We start from the raw sequence: 20,444 nt of genomic DNA, 5'->3' as shown, positions 1-20,444 counted from the left end.
AAGGGCTTGTGTGGGGGGCAAATAAGGGCTTGTGTGGGGGGGCAATAAGGGCTTATGTGGGGGCCAATAAGGGCTTATGTGGGGGCCAATAAGGGCTTGTGTGGGGGGCCAAAGAGTGCCATTGGCCCTTCAAGACGAACATTTGACAAGTAATGATAAATTCCACTATCATAATGAATTATCTTTTAATCTGCCATCAGTCAGTTTTAGTTTCAGACTAATGAGAACATATTGCTTATTTTACTGTCCAACTAGAAAAAGTGCCCTTCTGGGCACAGGTCTCCACCAGGAGGATAGGAGTGTGTGTGATGTTTGGCAAAATGTTTAGGAGTGATATAAACATGTTTGTTTGTTTTTTGCAACAATTTTCTTCATTTTGTTGAGGAAATGCAGAGCCAGATCACTCATAGCATCTCCGAGGATAGAATTGTGGATGAGCAGGACATGTGCAGCATTTTGTACAAAACGGGCCACTCCGGAAAACTTTGGAAGGCAATCTTAGCCAATCAGTGTAGAATCTGAGAAAGCAAACAGACTTGTCTTGATCACATGACTACAGAGATCATGTATACCGATTTGCATGAGATTTGGATGAAATCTGTGCGACTAATATAAACAATGTGTTTTGCAGAAATCGGCCTCATGGTGGCGCTATAACCGGCAGATGTGGAGGGATGCAGGGAAAATGTTTTTCCATGGCCTCTAGGGAGTGTGCATACAAAGTTGTACACAGATCGATGCAGTTATAGGTAAAAACAGGAATTGCCCTGTTATAGCGCCACCATGAGGCTTTGGAAAACAAATTGTGTCATGTCGTCCTCAGCCTAGTGGAAATGTGCGTGTATAATTTCACGGAAATTCCACACTGTGTTTGTGATTTGTGGCATTTTGTTCGAAACGGACCAATCATGTGAGCTTTGGAAGCGAATCTTAGCCAATCAGGAAGGAAGATGGGAAATGGTGCAGATCCGTGTTGATCACATGACTATGGAGATAGTGTATACCGAATTGTGTGATGTATGGATAAAATGTGTACGAGTAATCTACAGAAATGTGTTTTGCCTAAATCTGCCTCATGGTGGCGCTAAAACAGGCCGTTGAGGAATATCTGGGGCAGAGGTTCGTCGTTGGCATCCAGGGAGTGTGTGTGCAAAGTTTGGCATGGATCAGGCCAACGGTGCCGGAGATTAGCTGGTAACAGACGGACGGAAGGAAGGAAGGACGGACGCACACACACACACACGGACGGAGTGCAAAACATACTCTCTCCCCATGCCTTCGGCCTGGTGGAGACAATGACATGAAATGGCACAAGGGAAGGACTCCACAAAAAGACCACCCCCAAAAATCGGCGCGCGCTATGCGCGCCTACACATGTGCCCTTTTCTGGAGTTTGAGCCCCTGCCCCCCTAGTGCTCTCTGCACGGCCCTGGTTGACACGACAACCCTAGCTCTCACGTTAACCCATGCACCAAGCCATGGTTTAAAAAGAATAATAAATTAAATCTTTCTTTGAAGAAAACAAGACATTTCCATCCAATGTGAATCTTCAGGTAAATTTACCACAACATCTCACAACAGCAAACAGCTCCAGACTAACAAGATATCCTGGAATGGATGCTGGACAGGGGTCACCGCCATGCTGGCTTGTGGCAGTGTTGATTTCGTCGACTAAAACTAAGACAAGAAATGTCCGCCAGACTACCTTTTTCCACTGATGGAAACTAAATAAAAACTAAGCTATGACTAAAACTAAGACTAAATATACTGACAATTTCATCAACAAATAAAAACTAGACTAAAATGTTAGGAAGGGACTAGTGGACAAGAGATCCAGTATAAGTTGTAGACTTCAGGAAGTCCAAAGGTATCCACACCCCCATTTCCATCAAAGGGTCATCTGTCGACATAGTTGATAACTTTAAATTCCTGGGCATACACATCACAGACACATTCACATGGTCACTCAACACCAAGTACATCCTCAAGAAGGCGCAGCAGCGACTGTACTTTCTGAGGCGCCTTAAAAAGTTTGGCCTAAGTACAAAAGGACTAGTGAACTTTTATCGCTGTATAATTGAAAGTGTCTTAACTGGCTGTATCACAGTGTGGTACGGTAACACGACCGCTCAGGACCGCAACAGGTTGCAGAGGACCATTAAAACAGCAGCGAAAATCATCGGTAACACAGAATTACCCAGTCTCCACAACATCTACACCACTCGTTGTATGAAAAAAGCCCACAACATCATCAAAGACACCAGCCATCCCGCAAATACCCTGTTCAAACAACTCCCTTCCAAAAAACGCTACCAGAGCATCAAATCTCACACCACCCGTCTCAGTAACAGTTTCTTCCCCCAGGCAGTCAGGCTGCTGAACAGCTGACCTTGAACTGTATTGCACTGTATTGTCACCCACTTGTCCCACTTGTCTTTGCACTATAGATGTTTGTCTATGTCCTGTGTATGTAAGACTGAGAATGCTCTGAGCAAAATAATTTATTGTATTTATACTTGTAACTATTTATACATATGACAAATAAACCTGAACCTGAACCTGAAGTCAGTTGCATGCTGAAAACAGCAGATCTACGAGCTCAGCGCGACACGTTGTGAGCTTGTAGATCAGCTATTTTCAGCAAGTGTATGAACAGTCATCACGACATCAAGGCCTGCCAAAATACATTTTAGTCGACTAAATCAACTATAGATTTAGTCGACTAAAATCTTATATTTAGTACTAAAAAACTAAATGAAAACTATTCAAGAGATGATGACTAAAACTAAAATCAAAATGTGCTGCCAAAAACAACACTGCATGGCAGACATTTTTCCCTAATGTCAGGAAAACCTCAGTATTTGGACCCTTATGCAGAATAACCCAGGCAACAACGACTTGCACTCAAGCACTCTTTTACTTAACTTTATTTAACCCTCCCAGGGCAATATAACATAAACTCACAATCTCGGGAAACACAGCATTATAATCGAGCAACCTAACCAATAACACAGAGTCCCTAATATACCTCCAAACTCATTAACCAAAGTCTCTTCAGCTTAGAAGCGCAGGTGGACACAGTCTCACAATCAGCCAGGGGAAGGGAGGCAACAGAGGGGCAAAGTCAGGGAGGCGACCCAGGCATGGCACACTCGGGGCAAGAGTGTGACACCTAAATTATATTTTTGCCATGGACATACAAATGAGCAGAAAATACAAGAAATTCACTAACAGCCAGCCCTAAATGCATACTGGCGCAATGGTTCTCAAAGTGGGTCGAGAGGGACCTTTGGGGTTCTTTGAAGGCATGGTCATTCAAAATGGACCATTGCAGGTCTGTAACTCCAAGAATGTACAAATGGAAGCAAATGGACCATACGTGTCCATTTGTACACGGTAGACACAAAAGTCTAAAAAGTCACTCTGTACTAGTGTGTTAAAGTTCAATTGGAGCCACAAACCACCAGGAAACAAGGATTTGGAATCACTTATCCAGTTTATTTTGCCGTGATTGACATTATTTTGTAATAGTAATAGTATCCTTCAAGATAAAACATCACATTATAAATATGGCCTTTAAATCATTATTATACGATTAATATTGTATGTAATTCAAATAATAATTAGCCACATATTTAGTAAGTTCACAATATTAAATATTAAAAAAATCCATTCAAATCAAATGAATCAATTCTTAAATATAATTCACATCACATGGAACTTACATTAAACCAAGTTCAACAGACCCATATACATTGCAAATATCAACACAACACACAGCTAACACACAGGCCTGCTGTGCATGTGTTTAGAGCAAGGGAAGAGTGAGCTAAAAAAGGGGGCGACCCAAAGGGAATTGCAATAGTAATCGTTCAAGGTTTTTTATGATCCTTAGGGTCATCCAAATAACATGATGATGATGTTTGATAATGATTATTATATAAATTGTGGATCATGGTCAATTCAGGGGTTGAACGTTGGGGTACCATTGAAAACCTACTGTATATAAGGCAATTTAAACATTTCAAATTTGAATTATGCTTTAAGTAGCATGTGACATGTCTTCTAGGGGGTTATTCATGATTCTGAACCCATTCCAAGCATTCGTTTTGCACGAAAAACACAGCTTGGGCTAAATTCAGCCATAGCACTTCCGTCCAAATGTGATGACCTCATCATATTTTGTGAAGATGGCATGGCCGTTTTTAGCCTAAGCTATTTCAGCTTTGGTATACTTTTACAGTAATTAGAAACGCATGCATTTAGCTTGAGAACACACACTTTTGCATAAATGAAAACAAAACAATGAACAAAAATGTTTAAAATATAGTTCTCTACCATGAGTAATTCATTACTATATTCATTACAACACAACAAATAGCTGAATAATTACAAATACAAATAATAATAATAATAAAATAATAATTATTATCAATAATAATACAAATAAATGTAATAATAATACAAATAATAATAATAAATAATTAACACACTTAAATAATTTGCAAATCACAAACTGTGTAAACATAATAGCAAAACAGCAACGGCAAAATATATCGGCAAAAACATCATAAGATCCTTCTTACCTTCCTACCAAAACATAAACAAGCTGATTGCAATCACCATCAGCCAGACAACGCAGCAACAGGCCACCCTGTACCGGAGAGCTTTGTACCTGAGAAATACCACAGGGTGAACCACCGCTATGTAACGCTCCACACAGATACAACACTGGAACAATGGGACAGAGAACCAGAAGAACACAAGAAAAATAAGGTCAATTGCCATTGCCAAAGTAGAGTTGAGTATGAAGAGCCATGCAAACTTAAAGACAGGGGCCAGTGTAGAGATGATCACAGATGCAGTCATGTTTAGACTGGAACGATGGGACAGAGAACCAGAAAAACACAACAAAAGTAAGCTGTGAAACCATTCTCAAAGTATAGTTGCGTGTGAAGAACGATGCAAAGTATAAGACAGAGGGCAGGGTACAGATGATCATAGATGCAGTCAGGTTGAGATAAAATAACTCAGAGGCTATCGTCCCACCAGCTCCACTCACTATTAGCCACAGAACGTAGATGTTGCTGGGGAGAACCAGGATGAGGCTGATAGCCAGATCGGTGATGGGGAGGGCTCCTGGGGATATGAAGGAGATGGAGGAGTCGGTGCCATTTTGCAGGGTGTCGTTCATCTTAAGGCTCTCTGTGTGTGTCCTGCAGCTGGTTCAGAAAATAATGGCATAATGCCTGTATTTGAGTGCAGTTGACTGAATACATAACAATGACACAACTAAACATTTTAAACAACTTTTCTCAGCATTCCTCTGAAAACGACAACTATTCTAATGAACAATAAACACAATTGGTTAAAGTGATCTCACGTTTTGGATGCCAGCAGAGTGTCTCAGATCTCTGAGTTGGGTGTTGTGGTGAAGTGAAGTCTCTTCTTCAGACGGTCACTGCGCTTTTCGCGCAATGCTACAATCATTGTAGCCCCCTGCCAAGACCCAGCCCGCAACAGCCCTGCCAATCGGGCTCAGCCCTATTGGCACGACAGGTTGTGCGTTGGTCTGGCGAGTGGGAGGCCCGGGTTCAATCCCCGCTTTCCACGCAATGCTACACATGGAAATGTATCTTCATTACACAAACTGTGTCCTTATTTGGATAACCTTGGGCAAACACGACGTGGTGTTAACTTGTCTATGCCAGGGGTTCTCAACGTTTTTGGCCGGGGACCCCCGAAAATGCTTTGGCAACGTCTCGGGACCCCCGCCCCGCCCCCTCCCGACCCCCAATATAAATTGACTGCTACAATAACCTTAAACCATTTTGGGCGGGAACCCCTTTTGGTGTTTTAAGCATTGTTATAATTTAGCTATTTAAAAATAGCAGATCTACAAGCTCATAGCGCGCCACCGAGTGGCGCGCTACGAGCCACCGAGTGGCGCGCTACGAGCTTGTAGGTCTGCTATTTTTGAAAAATCGTGAAAAATAAATTAAAAAAATAAATCTTTTTTTTTTTTTTTAATACTTTGGGGACCCCCTAAAATAATTTGGCGACCCCCCGAGGGGTCGCGACCCACGGGTTGAGAACCCCTGGTCTATGCCACCTATGCACACACCCACCTGCCACTGACTATAGGAATACAACACACTGTTCACAACAATAGCAGACCTACAGTACAGACTCACAGCGCGCCCCTTCGTGCCACACTACGTGCTTGTAAATCTGATATTTTTGAACATGAAAGGGCCTGGAAGATCACACATGAGGCAACCAGTCTATAATTTCAATGTGATGTTCATTGTTCAGGTCACTACACAGCCTTCAAATCTAGCGCTATAGTGTGCTGATCAGAGCAATGGTAATAATATCTGGGACTTATCTAGCGCTTTTCATAGTACTCAAAGACACTTGACATGTGTGGGGGCCAGGGGAGGCAACATAAGAAAAAGGACAGGAAACAAGTAAAATAAGAATTAAAATGAAATGGTCACAGAGTTATGGCCATTTGAAGCATTCAACACTGCTGTAACATTTCTGTAGTGCCCCATGTCATGTGTGTGTGCATTTTAGGCTTTTTCTCATTCAAGACCCCTGAACACTGTGAACAGTGTCTGTGCCGTGCAGGTTGTGTGTGGATCGGATCAGAGTGCCATGACAACGGTTGGCCCTCCTGACACATTATTGATGTGTTGCGTTTCATGTAAAGCACTTTCAATCCCCTTGTCATTGAGATGTGCTGCTATTCAAATAAACCTGCCACACTTTGCTTTTTTGCCATCCTCCAGTTAAATGACTTCTCTGTGTGACATGGTGTGGTACTCGATGATGCAGAAACCACTAACATTCACCAATGGTTTTTGAGTGGTGTAAACCACTCCTACGACTGGCTTTGTTAGTTTACGTGTCTGTCTGTCTGTCTGTCTGTCTGTTCGTACCAAAAAATGAGCATGGTTGCTACGGTCACCCAGTTCACTCGGGTGTGATTTCATTACAGTCTACGTGTCTGTTCGTACCAAAAAATGAGCATGGTGCATTGTGATTGGCCGGAATGAGACATTACGTCACTGACATTACGTCAGACCACAGCTGATCAGTCTATATAAGACCTTACACCACTCAGTTCACACGGGTGTGATTGTTTTCCAGTACAATTCAATTTCATACCTCCAGTCTTTGGTTTGCCTGTTCTGTTCACCTATAACAGGCGTTCCCAAACCTTTTTGGCTGCATGTGCACCCCCTGTTACCATCTTAGTCTAGATTTAAGCAATATTACACGAGAGGGTGTGGGTTAACGTGATTATTGCCACGACAGGGATGCGGTGAGGAACGAGACGAAGTCGAGTTCCGCAAGCATCACTGAAGTGGCAATAATCACGTTAACCCACACCCTCGAGTGTAATATTGCAATTATACAACAGTTACCCTTAAAACTAAGAAAATCGCTGAAAGAATATATTTTTTTAATGACAGATGTAGTCACTACGACCACAAATGTCCCAAGAAACTAGCTAGCCTAGCCACCGAGTTTGCTAGCGCTCTGGGAGAACAGAGCAACTGAATTCTTTGTTTTGATTAGGTGGTGAATGGTGCTGGTTTAACCCACGGCTAGAAGGCTGTTTCAACCAATCAGATTGCTTCCTCGAAACGACCTGTGGTATAATCTAGAATAACTCACATTGTACTGTCCTCGCTATGTGTACATTAGTGTACATAGTTAGACAGTCAGCCAGACTCCTTTAAAAAATGACATGGGAGGTCACGGTGGCACAGTCGGTAGTGCTGTCGCCTCACAGCTAGAAGGTCCTGGGTTCGATTCTCGCTGGGGACGCCGTGGGCGCTGGGGGCGTGTTCCCTCCTCCGCGTCATCAGTGCCCATACCTGAGGTGGTGTTGGTGAAAGGGCCTTTCTGTGTGGAGTTTGCATGTTCTCCCCGTGTCCCCTAGGGTAGGTACCCTCACAAAAACATGCAGTAATCCTGGTCTCTAAAACTACCTCCCCCTGGCCAGCCGGCGCGCCTGATGGAGGGGAAAGGAACTGGTCGGAATAACGTGTTCCTTCCACGCGCTACGTCCAACCAGGGAAACTCCCCCCTGTCAGGTGAAAAGAAGCAGCTTGGACTCCTCATGCATAGAAGGAGGCATGAGGTCAGTCCGCTGCCCCCCCAGGTTGGCAGAGGAAGTGTAGCGCCCAGGATTACATTAGATAATTGGCACTGGGTGAAAAAAACTGGGTTGCAAAATCGTGGGATAAAAATGATAAAAAAATAAAATAAATGACATGGGTGTAGCATCCAAGCTCCAGTGTTTTAATGTCACACTTCAAATCACCAATAAATGTAATGTATGAGTAAAACTATATAAAAAAAAAGAAAGAAAATGACAGGCTGTAATAATTATCAAACAAACAGCAAGCAGGTGAACACACTGAGCTATAATCAACACAATGGAAATCTTAATCTATCATAGCACATGTGGAAATAAATCATGAGCACACTCTATAAAGTTGCATATAAATCAGAAACTGCATCTCCTGACATAATGAAAATATGAGATGAATTCATTCATTCATTCCGAACAGAGATTCATACCCAACTGTTTACATGGAACCTGAATACAAGTATTCCTATTCCTCAATTGTTTACATGACCAAAGCATTCATTCGGAATATAACTTTGGACTATAGAGATGGCCAACCCATAACCGCTATCCCTTAAGAAATGAATAACCGACAAACACCAACAGCTATTATCTGATCAAATAAAAAACATTTTTTATTTTGAAGCGCAGTCCCTGCAACCACACGTGACCTAGCCTGGCTTAATAGCCAGGCTACACGCGACCTCCACCCAAAACAACCCAGAACTAAAAAACACAGCATCCATACACTGCAATTGGCAATGGCACTGTAATTCGCCGATGGGTTTGTAAATAGCACATTTTATTATGGGAAAAAAACGGGCGTATTTGTATTTTTCGAATGGGTAAAATAGCGCATTTCTGCACACATAAAATGTCTCCAAATGGCCAACCCATTCTTGGACATGGGCATAAAGCACTATAGTCTACTAAGGGCAGACATGTGTAAAATAATACATGTATTCCAAACTCCCAGTAGCATTCGGAATAAAGTGTTTATATGGTGATCTATATCGATTCAAACGGTATATATACCACCCCTCCAGACCGGAATGAAAATTCATTCGGAATGGGATATTCTATTCCAATTGAGGTGTTTACATGAGCATTTTTAAGTGGTGCAAACCACTCCAACAACCAGCTTTGTCTGTATCTATGTGTCTATGTATGTGTGTACGTGTACCTGTACGTGTGTGTACCTGTACGTGGGACCCAAAACAATGAGCATGGTTAGTAACCATGCTCATTGTTTTGGGTCCATAGTAACCATTGGTTACTATGGTCACTGACATTACGTCAGACCACAGCCAGGCCACACTACTCTGGATCTTTTGCAAAACGGATATTTTCGTTTTTAGAAAAAAATCCCTGTCCACACACAAAAGCAGAAACGCATTGAACACAGGATAAAATCACTGCAGTAGCAGGTTTCAATTGTAGGCTATATTATACTTGATTTTATATTTACACTTATGAGGTGCCAATCATATTTTTTAATGAAGGAATAAGTACCGCATTTTAAAAGCCACCTAAATTGTGAGTGGAAGGTGAACATGTTTCTTTCATTGTCAGCATGTCACACTATGTGCGTGAATCTCCAAATCCCAACTCTCGACTTTTCTCTCCATATAATTTAGAAATGATAGACACTTTACTAAAGTGTCTATCATTTCTAAATTAAAGTGACGGCCACACAGCCAACTCAAGCTCCCAACGCAGCTCCTCCAAGGAAAACAAACAAATTAACGGAGCTGAACGTGAATCCCCCCCACTGCCCACCCCTTTTTTTCCCCTCACTGTTTATGTTTCTTTTCCCTTTTTACCTCCTTTATGATGAATTCCTGTTCTGTCCTTTGTCTATATAGAAGTGTCTATTTGTACGTCTCTAAATGTTTGATGATTTGAACATGGTGGACCCTATTGGAAACAAGTGTAATGCTTAATTGGGTCGTCCACTCACAGTTAACAGCCTTTGTATTGAGTTTGTGCTTGAAATGTACTGTAATTCTGCAAACTGTTAATACATTTTTCAATCAATCAATCAAAAACATTAGACTTAACCATTGCTCTGGCGACTTAGGAGACAGACCTATAGAAGTGTCCACAACCACTTGTGAGCTTGTAGAGTGGCTATATTTTCGAGGTGTATAATAAATGTCACGTTATAATGTAGGCTAATATAAGTTCACGCGCGCATTGTCGGCATGCAGGCACAGTGACAAATGCAGTCACCCTAAACAGGAGAGAGCCACAGCAGCGCACGGCGACCCACTGTATACTTTCTTCTCACCATTCACCCCTCTCTCTCTCTCTCTCTCTCTCTCTCTCTCTCTAAACATGAACAATTGGATAGATATCCGTGTGGTTTCCATGCAGGCACAAGCTGCATTTCTCACCTAATTATAGTAAAAATCACACCCGTGTGAACTGAGTGGTGTAAGGTATTATATAGCCTGATCAGCTGTGGTCTGACGTAATGTCTGACGTAATGAAATCACACCCGTGTGAACTGAGTGACCATAGCAACCATGCTCATTTTTTTGGTACGAACAAACACGTGGACACATGGACACGTAAACTAACAAAGCCAGTTGTTGGAGTGGTTTACACCACTCAAAAATGATATGTGCTAATAAGCGGTGACATCGTTTCTCAAAAGCTCCGTTTCGCATGACTACACAGCTACACTGATCTGGATATGTTCGAAAAGAGAAATGTGCGTTTAGCAAAAGATCCAGATACGTGTGGCCTGGGCCTTTAGAGCACATGCACCCGTGTGCTTCTCCTAATCAGGACAACACAGTACACCTGTTGTATGAAATAAATTGAGTGGCTAGTAGGTGGCTCAAGCAACATTTGCCACTAGAGGGCAGCTAGAACACACATTATAACCATATAGCTTTGAAGTCAGTGGTGATGATGACGATATTTCTAAAGCCACGTCCACCTGGTGTACACATACAGGCATTTTAAATGTTTAGCTCTTCTACGTGTTTATGCGTTCTTCAATGAAGTTGTCTGGATCTACAAGTGGGCATATGTGAGCTTGTAGATCTGCCATTTGCACAGCACAATATGTGTCTGTGGAACCAAGTCAAAAGGCTTACTGTGTCTTTCCCAACATACTCCGGGCCATATAGGAGCCATGTACACAGGTACAGGACCCAAGATGAATCGACCTCAGATGGAAACAGACTTGTGGGGAGTTAGACATCCTAGCAACGCCCCTCTCACACTCTTCCTCTTGTCATTAAAGTCCTGGACGCTAGGCAAATATAGGTAGAGCACCACCAGTGGAGGGGACTGCATGGGAACAAGAATCTGGCTTCACTATTACACCCCAAACCTTTTCATGTCAAGGACCCCCAAATTGACACCTACAGTTGGAGGCCATCGATATTGTCCTTTTCTTTTTGCTGAGGTTTGCGTGATCTGCGCAAAAGGACAGTTAACCCATTTTGGGCGGGAACCCCTTTTGGTGTTTTAAACATTATGTTATAATTTAGCTATTGAAAAATAGCAGATCTACAAGCTCGTAGCGCGCCACCGAGTGGCGCGCTACGAGCTTTAGGCCGTGCTGCGAGGTCCCTTTTCGTTCGGTTTCGTTCCCGCGTCTTTGGCACTACGATTTCAATGCATATTTCTATAGACAATACCCTTCTGGACTTTGGGTTAAAAGTTCTCCGCATAATATCCTGCAGTATTTTGTCACAAGCCAGAAATGTATATACAAGTGTATAACCAAAAAACGAAAATCTTTTGCTGCTGTTTTTGCTTGTAAAATGTGTTATTGATTTTGGCAACACCAAATCTTTCTCAAATGTCATGAATACATATACCTAACATCTAAAACAAGTATTGGTGCCTTAGTTTACTCATATGTGAATCTAGATCATGAAATGTAGCAAATTTGTTAAAGAAAACGCTTCAACTTAAGTGATTGGCACCTAGCACAATGAAACATAAACATAGAAAATGTAGCCAAAAGCTTATGTATGTTTCATACATAAAAAATGTCACAACCTACTGTGTAATGAAAGGTAGAAAAGAAAAGCAGCCCACCTTGGCCCAAAATGGCTGAAAATCTATCAAAATGTTACCACGCCCCCTAAATTGGAATAATGAACAAAATGGACAAGACTAAAAATAAATGCACTAAAGGTCAGAATTATTACAACATATGGTATGAAACATTTATACAAGTACCACAAAGTGTCACAGCATCTGACATTTGCACATCACCCCCCCCCCCCAGCTCAAGTGCAGTTAGTCAGTCTATTTGCCAGCCCATAGAGTCCCATTGTGAACCCAGACATGACAGTTGAGTACACCAAAGTTTTATATTACAAATGTTGAGTATGTATGGGTCCCCAGCATGTAGAAACCGGCGGATGCTAACTTGCATATGTTGAGCAATTTTCATAATTAGTATAATTAGCTTTAATGACCATAATCACCTACTGTATATGGACAGGATTTCAGCAATAGTCACGGGCCTTATGGATTTGTCCGCGCCAATCAATATTAAAAGGACTACATTTGGCCCAGATGTAGTCCAGGGCATGCTCTAATGATTTAGTTAGGGAACCCGAGCCAGTTACCTTCGGGGTCGCCATGGAGGCCAAATCCAATATGGCCGCCACATAAAACGCTGTAACATTTGAACCAGATGAGCTACAAATGCATTGTCGATTGTGTTTAATCATTAGAAACCCATTGGAATGTTCCATTTTATGATTAAATCTATCTAGAACACTCGGATTTGCCATTATGGCTTCCTCACTGTATGCTCCACAACGGAGCCCGCCTTCCTCACCAGCCATTTGCAGCATCCTGTTGCACACACTAAAAGATCTGAGCCTTCTTGAGAAGAACAGAAGATCAGAGTAGTCAGACCAGTCCAACGACCTGTTCAGGTGCACTCCTAGAAACTTGTAGTTGTCTACATTCGCCACTACCTTATGTTGCTGGGAACCGGAGGTACACTCTTGGTCGTGCCATAGTCCACCACCATCTTCTTGGTCTTGCTAGCATTGAGCCAGAGGCTATTTGCCTTGCTCCAGTGCACAACCTCTGTAACCATGCATGCTCAACAGTGTTGTTACCTGAGATGCAGGTGACAACTGACATGTCTTGTAGTTGAAGTGGAAGTCAGATGTTTATAGGGTGAACAGAAAAGGTGACAGCACTGTGCCCTGGGGAGCGCCCGTGATGTTCACCAGCACCTCCGAACAGACAACCCTGCCGTCTCACATACTGCGGTCTGCCCGAGAGATAGTCTGAGATCCATGCTACCAAACCATGGTCCACCCCCATCAACGCAAGCTTCTGTAAGCAGTTGTGACTGGATAGTTCTGAAGACACTGGTGAAGTCAAAAAGCATGATTCTAACTGCGTTGCCCATGGTGCCAAGGTGTGTGAATGCCCTGTTTAGCATTTGATGATAAAATCATCAAACCCAATGTCCACCTGGTATGCAAACTGAAGGGGGCCGACTCACCATCGGTCACAATGCAGCAAGATTTCCACAGTTCCTCCCTGTCATCAGGGAGGGGCATATCGTTTGGATCAGCAGTTCTGGACAACCTGATCTCCATATATGCCTATAGTATAGGCCCTATACTATATTATTGCGACCACAGGTCGCATTTACTATGAAATTGTGCATTGTCCGTCAGTCAGTCAGTGTATCACTCAAAATCCCCATACACAGGGAAAGCCCCCATATATGGTGACATCACGTGACATCATCAGGGATGGAGATCCCTGATGTCATCATTATTGGCCAGCAACTCTACAACTGACCCCAACCCTTAGATCTCCATATGAATATACTGTATGTCAGAACCTGTTCTGACATTCCATATGTTGATCCTTCCCCATCCATCCTTCCTCTTTGATGTCTCCCTTTTGACTGATACCTGTCCGTGTAAACTCTAGATGGGCCTGCCCCAAAGTTATTAATGCAGCCCGTTAGGGTGAGGTCGCTTCTCACCCTCAGATTTACTGGTACTATACTTATAAAATAGCTCAAGGCTGTATTGCTGATTACTTAGCTTAGGACCCCCGCAGTGGTGTCCGGTTAGAACTTAAACCAGGATGCTTTGACTTCTGCCTTCTCCCTGAAGCCGACCCTCTATATATTCTCCGACCAGGCTTGTCACGATGACTAAGCCAGTTAGATCTATCCATATATGGTTCTATCCATATATGGTTCTACCATATCTATCGATATCAGCACTAGGTCGGCTCGGGCCCAAATATAGGGATTGTCATACTAAACATGTCATATATCATATAGCCCAACGTCCTAGTCAGAGTCTTCGTTACAGCCACCCCAGATTTCACGTTGAAATCTATACCGCATCCAGAAGACTCAGACATTGTCCTTTCTTTCGGCTAGGTTCTAACAGGCCAGGCCTGGTAGTTATCCAGCAAGGGAAGCTCTCGAAGATGTTAATCTCTCTCCATTAGTCTGCTGACGATCTGTGTATGCTCACAATCCAAGCTGTTTGGCGATCAATGCTCCCTCAATATTATTGACTTGGTTTGGCTGTACGACAGGAGATACATCGGAAGATACAGCCACCCCGTGCAAAACTTGAAGATCTCTCATGATTCTGATACGCAACTCTTCAGGTTGACCCCTCAATCCGACTTGGCAACTGTGTGTAACAAAATGGTTCGCCCCGAACCATCATCCAGAACTACATATACTTCCATTACTTTGCCATAATTGCAAATTAGAACTTTGCACACCTTTAACATGACATTTCTCCCTTTAGGCGGTGGATAGCCCACATGCAAGGACTCTCCTGCTATAGTCAAGATTGTAAAAGCTGGCTGTGGTAATTCCTCTTGTAAATCCTGTCCCGTCTCAATCTTAGGTGTCCTAGGGTTCCGCAAATGTTCATCTGCTCTCCGGTTCAACCGGGTCCGGCTCCTATTAATACTGTGAAAAGTCAGAGGGTGCCTTCCACCACAGTTCACTCCTAGTCTGTAGTTTACAGTTTCTTGCCTGATGACGATGTCCATTGCTGATAACACAGCTTCATCTGTCATATCAAATCTCGTTTCGCCATTAAACTCAGTCGTTTGAACCTGCCGCATACCCCAAGATGGTGTGTGCCGCTATTACAGTACTGACCGTCAGTTCTTGCCGTCTTGCTGGTTACTTGGTGTATGATCGGCAGAATTGGGTGCTACTACCGTACCATGCATGATGACTGTTCGTCTCCGGTTATGCTCATGGTCATTTCTGCGAGAGTGACCGTCCAGCCTCCTTGCTGGACTACTTCGGTCCCTATGAACCTGGACTTCTGGTCTGTCAGCTTGCACTTTCATCTCGATATCCTATCGGTGAACGAAGCCTCTGCCGTCCTCCGACTGCTCCAACATCTATGGGAGGGTTGATATAGCTCCGATGCCCTTGCATCATCATGCTGTCCAGACAATGCTCTCATGATATCCACCATGCCTTCTGGCCCTAATGACATATAAAGCTCTAGGTGAAAGCCTTCGTTCTGCCACCCCCAGATTTCCCATGGAAATCTGTACCATATCTAGAAGGCTTGAACAGTAGACCCCTCAGGCCACCCCAATACAAGCATACGGAGGCTTGAACATCAAGCGTCAGCCATTCAGACCACCTCATTGGTGGCGTCCAGTCGTCCCGCTTTCTTCCTTTGATGTTACGGTGGGTCATACAAACCTCAAGATCAAATCACATGCCACCCATTAAGGGCGTTCCCTGTCAATGGGTCAGAGTCTGCCAATCCATGCAGTTCCAGTTTGAAGTAACGCCCTCTTGACCGTATCAAAGGTGGTCCACAGCTTCGGACCCAGGCTTCTACAACACCACGCCATCACTTCAACCCTGGCGTCTACAACACGACGCCATCACTTCGACCCTGGCGTCTACAACACCACGCCATCACTTCAACTCTGGCGTCTACAAGACCACGCCACCACTTCGACCCTGGCGTCTACAACACCACGCCACCACTTCGACCCTGGCGTCTACAACACGACGCCATCACTTCAACCCTGGCTACTTCAGGGAGGTGATCATATCCAGTGCTCTCTCTCTCTCTCTCTCCCTGCACATCACCAGTGCTCTGCACATCACCAGTGCTCTCTCTCCTGCACATCACCAGTGCTCTCTCTCTCCTGCACATCACCAGTACTCTGCACATCACCAGTGCTCTCTCTCCTGCACATCACCAGTGCTCTCTCTCCTGCACATCACCAGTGCTCTGACTCTAAAGGCCGGGGAGGTCTCACGGCTCCGAGATTCTGGCATCCAGATTCTGGTAACAGGGTGGGTCTCACAGCTTCGAGACGCTGCTGCTCACCTAAGGAGCAGCCAGGACCGCCAGAGCGTTCATGCTCTGACGGCAACAGGGTGGATCTCACAACTTCGAGACCCTGCTGCTCACCTAAGGAGCAGCCAGGACCGCCAGAGCGTTCATGCTCTGGCGGCAACAGAGTGGGTCTCACAGCTTCGAGACCCTGCTGCTCACCTAAGGAGCAGCCAAGACCGCCAGAGCGTTCATGCTCTGGCGGCAACAGGGTGGGTCTCACAGCTTCGAGACCCTGCTGCTCACCTATGGAGCAGCCAGGACCGCCAGAACGTTCATGCTCTGGCGGCAACAGAGTGGGTCTCACAGCTTCGAGACCCTGCTGCTCACCTAAGGAGCAGCCAGGACCGCCAGAGCGTTCATGCTCTGGCGGCAACAGAGTGCATCTCACCGCTTCGAGATGCTGCTGCTCACCTAAGGAGCAGCCAGGACCGCCAGAGCGTTCATGCTCTGGCGGCAACAGAGTGGGTCTCACAGCTTCGAGACCCTGCTGCTCACCTAAGGAGCAGCCAGGACCGCCAGAGCGTTCATGCTCTGGCGGCAACAGAGTGCATCTCACCGCTTCGAGATGCTGCTGCTCACCTGCGGAGCAGCCAGGACTGCCAGAGTGTTCAGACTCTGGCAGCAACTGGGTTACCATCTGGTTAGAATCTTGCCACTGAGTCATAGAAGCTACTCAAGGTATATGGGTTGTAAAGCCAGATACCTTGGTTCGTATGTGTCTGGAAGACTTCAGCATCCCGTTACTGCGGTAAGCCCTAATCCGTACTCAAGAAGGACCATATAAAATAGCTCAAGGCTGCTCAAGGCTGTATTGCTGATTACTTAGCTTAGGACCCCCGCAGTGGTGTCCGGTTAGAACTTAAACCAGGATGCTTTGACTTCTGCCTTCTCCCTGAAGCCGACCCTCTATATATTCTCCGACCAGGCTTGTCACGATGACTAAGCCAGTTAGATCTATCCATATATGGTTCTATCCATATATGGTTCTACCATATCTATCGATATCAGCACTAGGTCGGCTCGGGCCCAAATATAGGGATTGTCATACTAAACATGTCATATATCATATAGCCCAACGTCCTAGTCAGAGTCTTCGTTACAATACTATACTATGCTATACTATATGCTATACTATACTAGACTGATATGCCAATATCTATGTATGGGTGTACATACTGTAGGTAGTTTGAATCAGTGGTTCTGGACAACCTGATCTCCATATATGACTACACTAACAACACTACACTACACTACACTACATTACACTGATATGCCCATACCCATGCATGGGCGTACATACTGTAAGTAGTTTTGCACAACCACCTATCCAATCAACTCGACAACGGACATATAAATGTCCCTGTGCTGGGGTATGTTTTTTTGGGTATAGTAGCCATAATAGAAACATATATATTAGAGTTTTCTGTATAGATGTACTCATAAATCGTTGCATTTCAATGTGTTCTAATGCTTTTTAAGTTTGTCAAAAATGTCAAAAGTTCACTCGTTTTCACTTAGTGCCATCTTGTAAATATGCAAATTAAGGTTCCACACTCAATCATAATTATAAGCATTCCAATGTGTTTGTAATGGTCAAAAAACATGACATAGACACAATGTTTGCATTTGTAGCTCATCTGGTTCAAATATTACAGCCAAAACCATTTTAGGTATAGCAGCCATGGATTTGGCCACTATGGCGACCCCAAAGGTAGCCAGCTTGGGCGCCCTAGCTAAATCCAGATTCTGTGACACTTTGTGATACTTGAATAAATGTTTCATACCATTTGTTGTAATAATTCTGACCTTTAGTGCATTTATTTTTAGTCTTGTCCATCTTTTGCATTATTCCAATTTAGGGGACGTGGTAACATTTTTGATAGATTTTCAGCCATTTTCGGCCAAGGTGGGCTGCTTTTCTTTTCTACCTTTCATTACACAGTAGGTTGTGACATTCTTTATGTATGAAACATAAGCTTTTGGCTAAATTAACTATATGCATGTTTCATTGTGCTAGGTGCCATCACTTAAGTTGAAGAGTTTTCTTTAACAAATTTGCTACATTTCATGATCTAAATTCACATATGAGTAAACTAAGACACCAATACTTGTTTCAGATGTTAGGTATATGTATTTATGACATTTGAGAAAGAGATTGTGTTGCCACAATCAATATAACACATTTTACAAGCAAAAACAGCAGCACAAGATTTTCGTTTTTTGGTTATACACTTGTATATACATTTCTGGCTTGTGACAAAATACTGCAGGATATTATGCGGAGAACTTTTAACCCAAAGTCCAGAAGGGTATTGTCTATGGAAATATGCATTGAAATCGTAGTGCCAAAGACGCGGGAACGAAAATCATTTTCTAGGCACTTTTTCTTGGGTCGCAGCACGGCCTACTTGTAGGTCTGCTATTTTTAAAAAATCGTGAAAATATTTATGAGAATTTAGAAGGATTTAAAAAAAAAATTGAGGTCAGGCCTAAATGGGTCAAATGATAAGGGACAATATCGGTGGCACCCAACTGTATTAGCCCGCAGACCCCCATTTGAAAAGATATGCCAAGAGAAGCATATTAGAGAAGATTTTTTACGACTCTTTTACGAGATTCTCAACCCGTTAACTGGTGTGGTTGTATTTTGTCTCCGTGCTGTAGATTGTGTCAAAGGTCACATAGCTGCTATGTGACCTTTTGGTGTTTTAAGCATTGTTATAATTTAGCTATTGAAAAATAGCAGATCTACAATCTCACAGCGCGCCACCGAGTGGCACGCTACGAGCTTGTAGATCTGCTATTTTTGAAAAATCGTGAAAATCCTTTTATTTTATTTTTTTAAATAATTTGGGGACCCCCTAAAATAATTTGGCGACCCCCCGAGGGGTCACGACCCACAGGTTGAGAACCCCTGACATAGCAGGTGGATAGCAGGGCATCTCACCTATAGACACATTCACCCACGGAGGAAGCAGGCTTTATTACAGTAGCTCAAGGGTAAACATTGCCAAAGCATTTCCGGGGGTCCCCGGCCAAAAACGTTGAGAACCCCTGGTCTAGATGGCTTAATGAGTTTGTATCTTGAGAGGATCCTGCACAATAGGGTTACGTTTTTTTCTCCCTTCCATTTTTGAGTGGTGCAACCACTCCAAGGAACAGCAATGTCCGTGTTCAACTACGTTTGTGATTGTGTTTGTGTGTTTGTGTGTGACCAGTACCAATGAGTACCAAAAGTGGCGCTGTTGTGACAGAAACGGAGAGAGAGAGATAGTGCTGCACTGTTGCCTGCTAATGAGAGAGAGAGGGGGGGGGGGGGGGGGGGATTTGCACCACTCAGTTCACACGGGTGTGATTTTAACTTTATTATGTGCTAAATAGCCCCCAAAAATCTCATAATGCTTATCGTGTGTGTGTGTGTGTGTATGTGTGTGTGTGTGTGTGTGTGTGTGTGTGTGTGTGTGTGTGGTTTATTACTTGGCGCAAGTACTGGAATCGGCTGCGTATGTCGGTGGTGTCCGTCGGCCAATCAGGGATTAGCTGATGGCGTAACTATGGTACGTTTGGTGATCGGCTGGGTATGTATGTATGTATGTATGTATGTATGTATGTATGCATGCATGTCAGGGTAAGAATTGTGGTCCCTTTGGCTTATTGGCTGTTGGTGGTGACGTAACTAAGGTACATTTCAAGGTTGGTATAAGGTCAATAACAGATTTAGAACAGCAGTTGTAATAGACGTTAGTTAGTAGCAGTACTTGCGCCATGTATGGCCTACTTGTGTGTACCTCGACAGAGTGCATTTCTAGTTGTTGATGTTTGTTATTTGTCTTTGTATACAAACCAAAATCACACTAGTGTGCGGTGCCTTTCATCATGATGATGATGATGATGTCATCAAGTGTCATCAAAGTTCCGTAAAAAGTCGATAGATT

Source organism: Electrona antarctica (genome assembly GCF_951216825.1).
Source record: "Electrona antarctica genome assembly, chromosome: 17".
In the NCBI taxonomy this organism is placed as follows: Eukaryota; Metazoa; Chordata; class Actinopteri; order Myctophiformes; family Myctophidae; genus Electrona; species Electrona antarctica.
Note: the sequence above shows the minus strand (reverse complement) of the source record.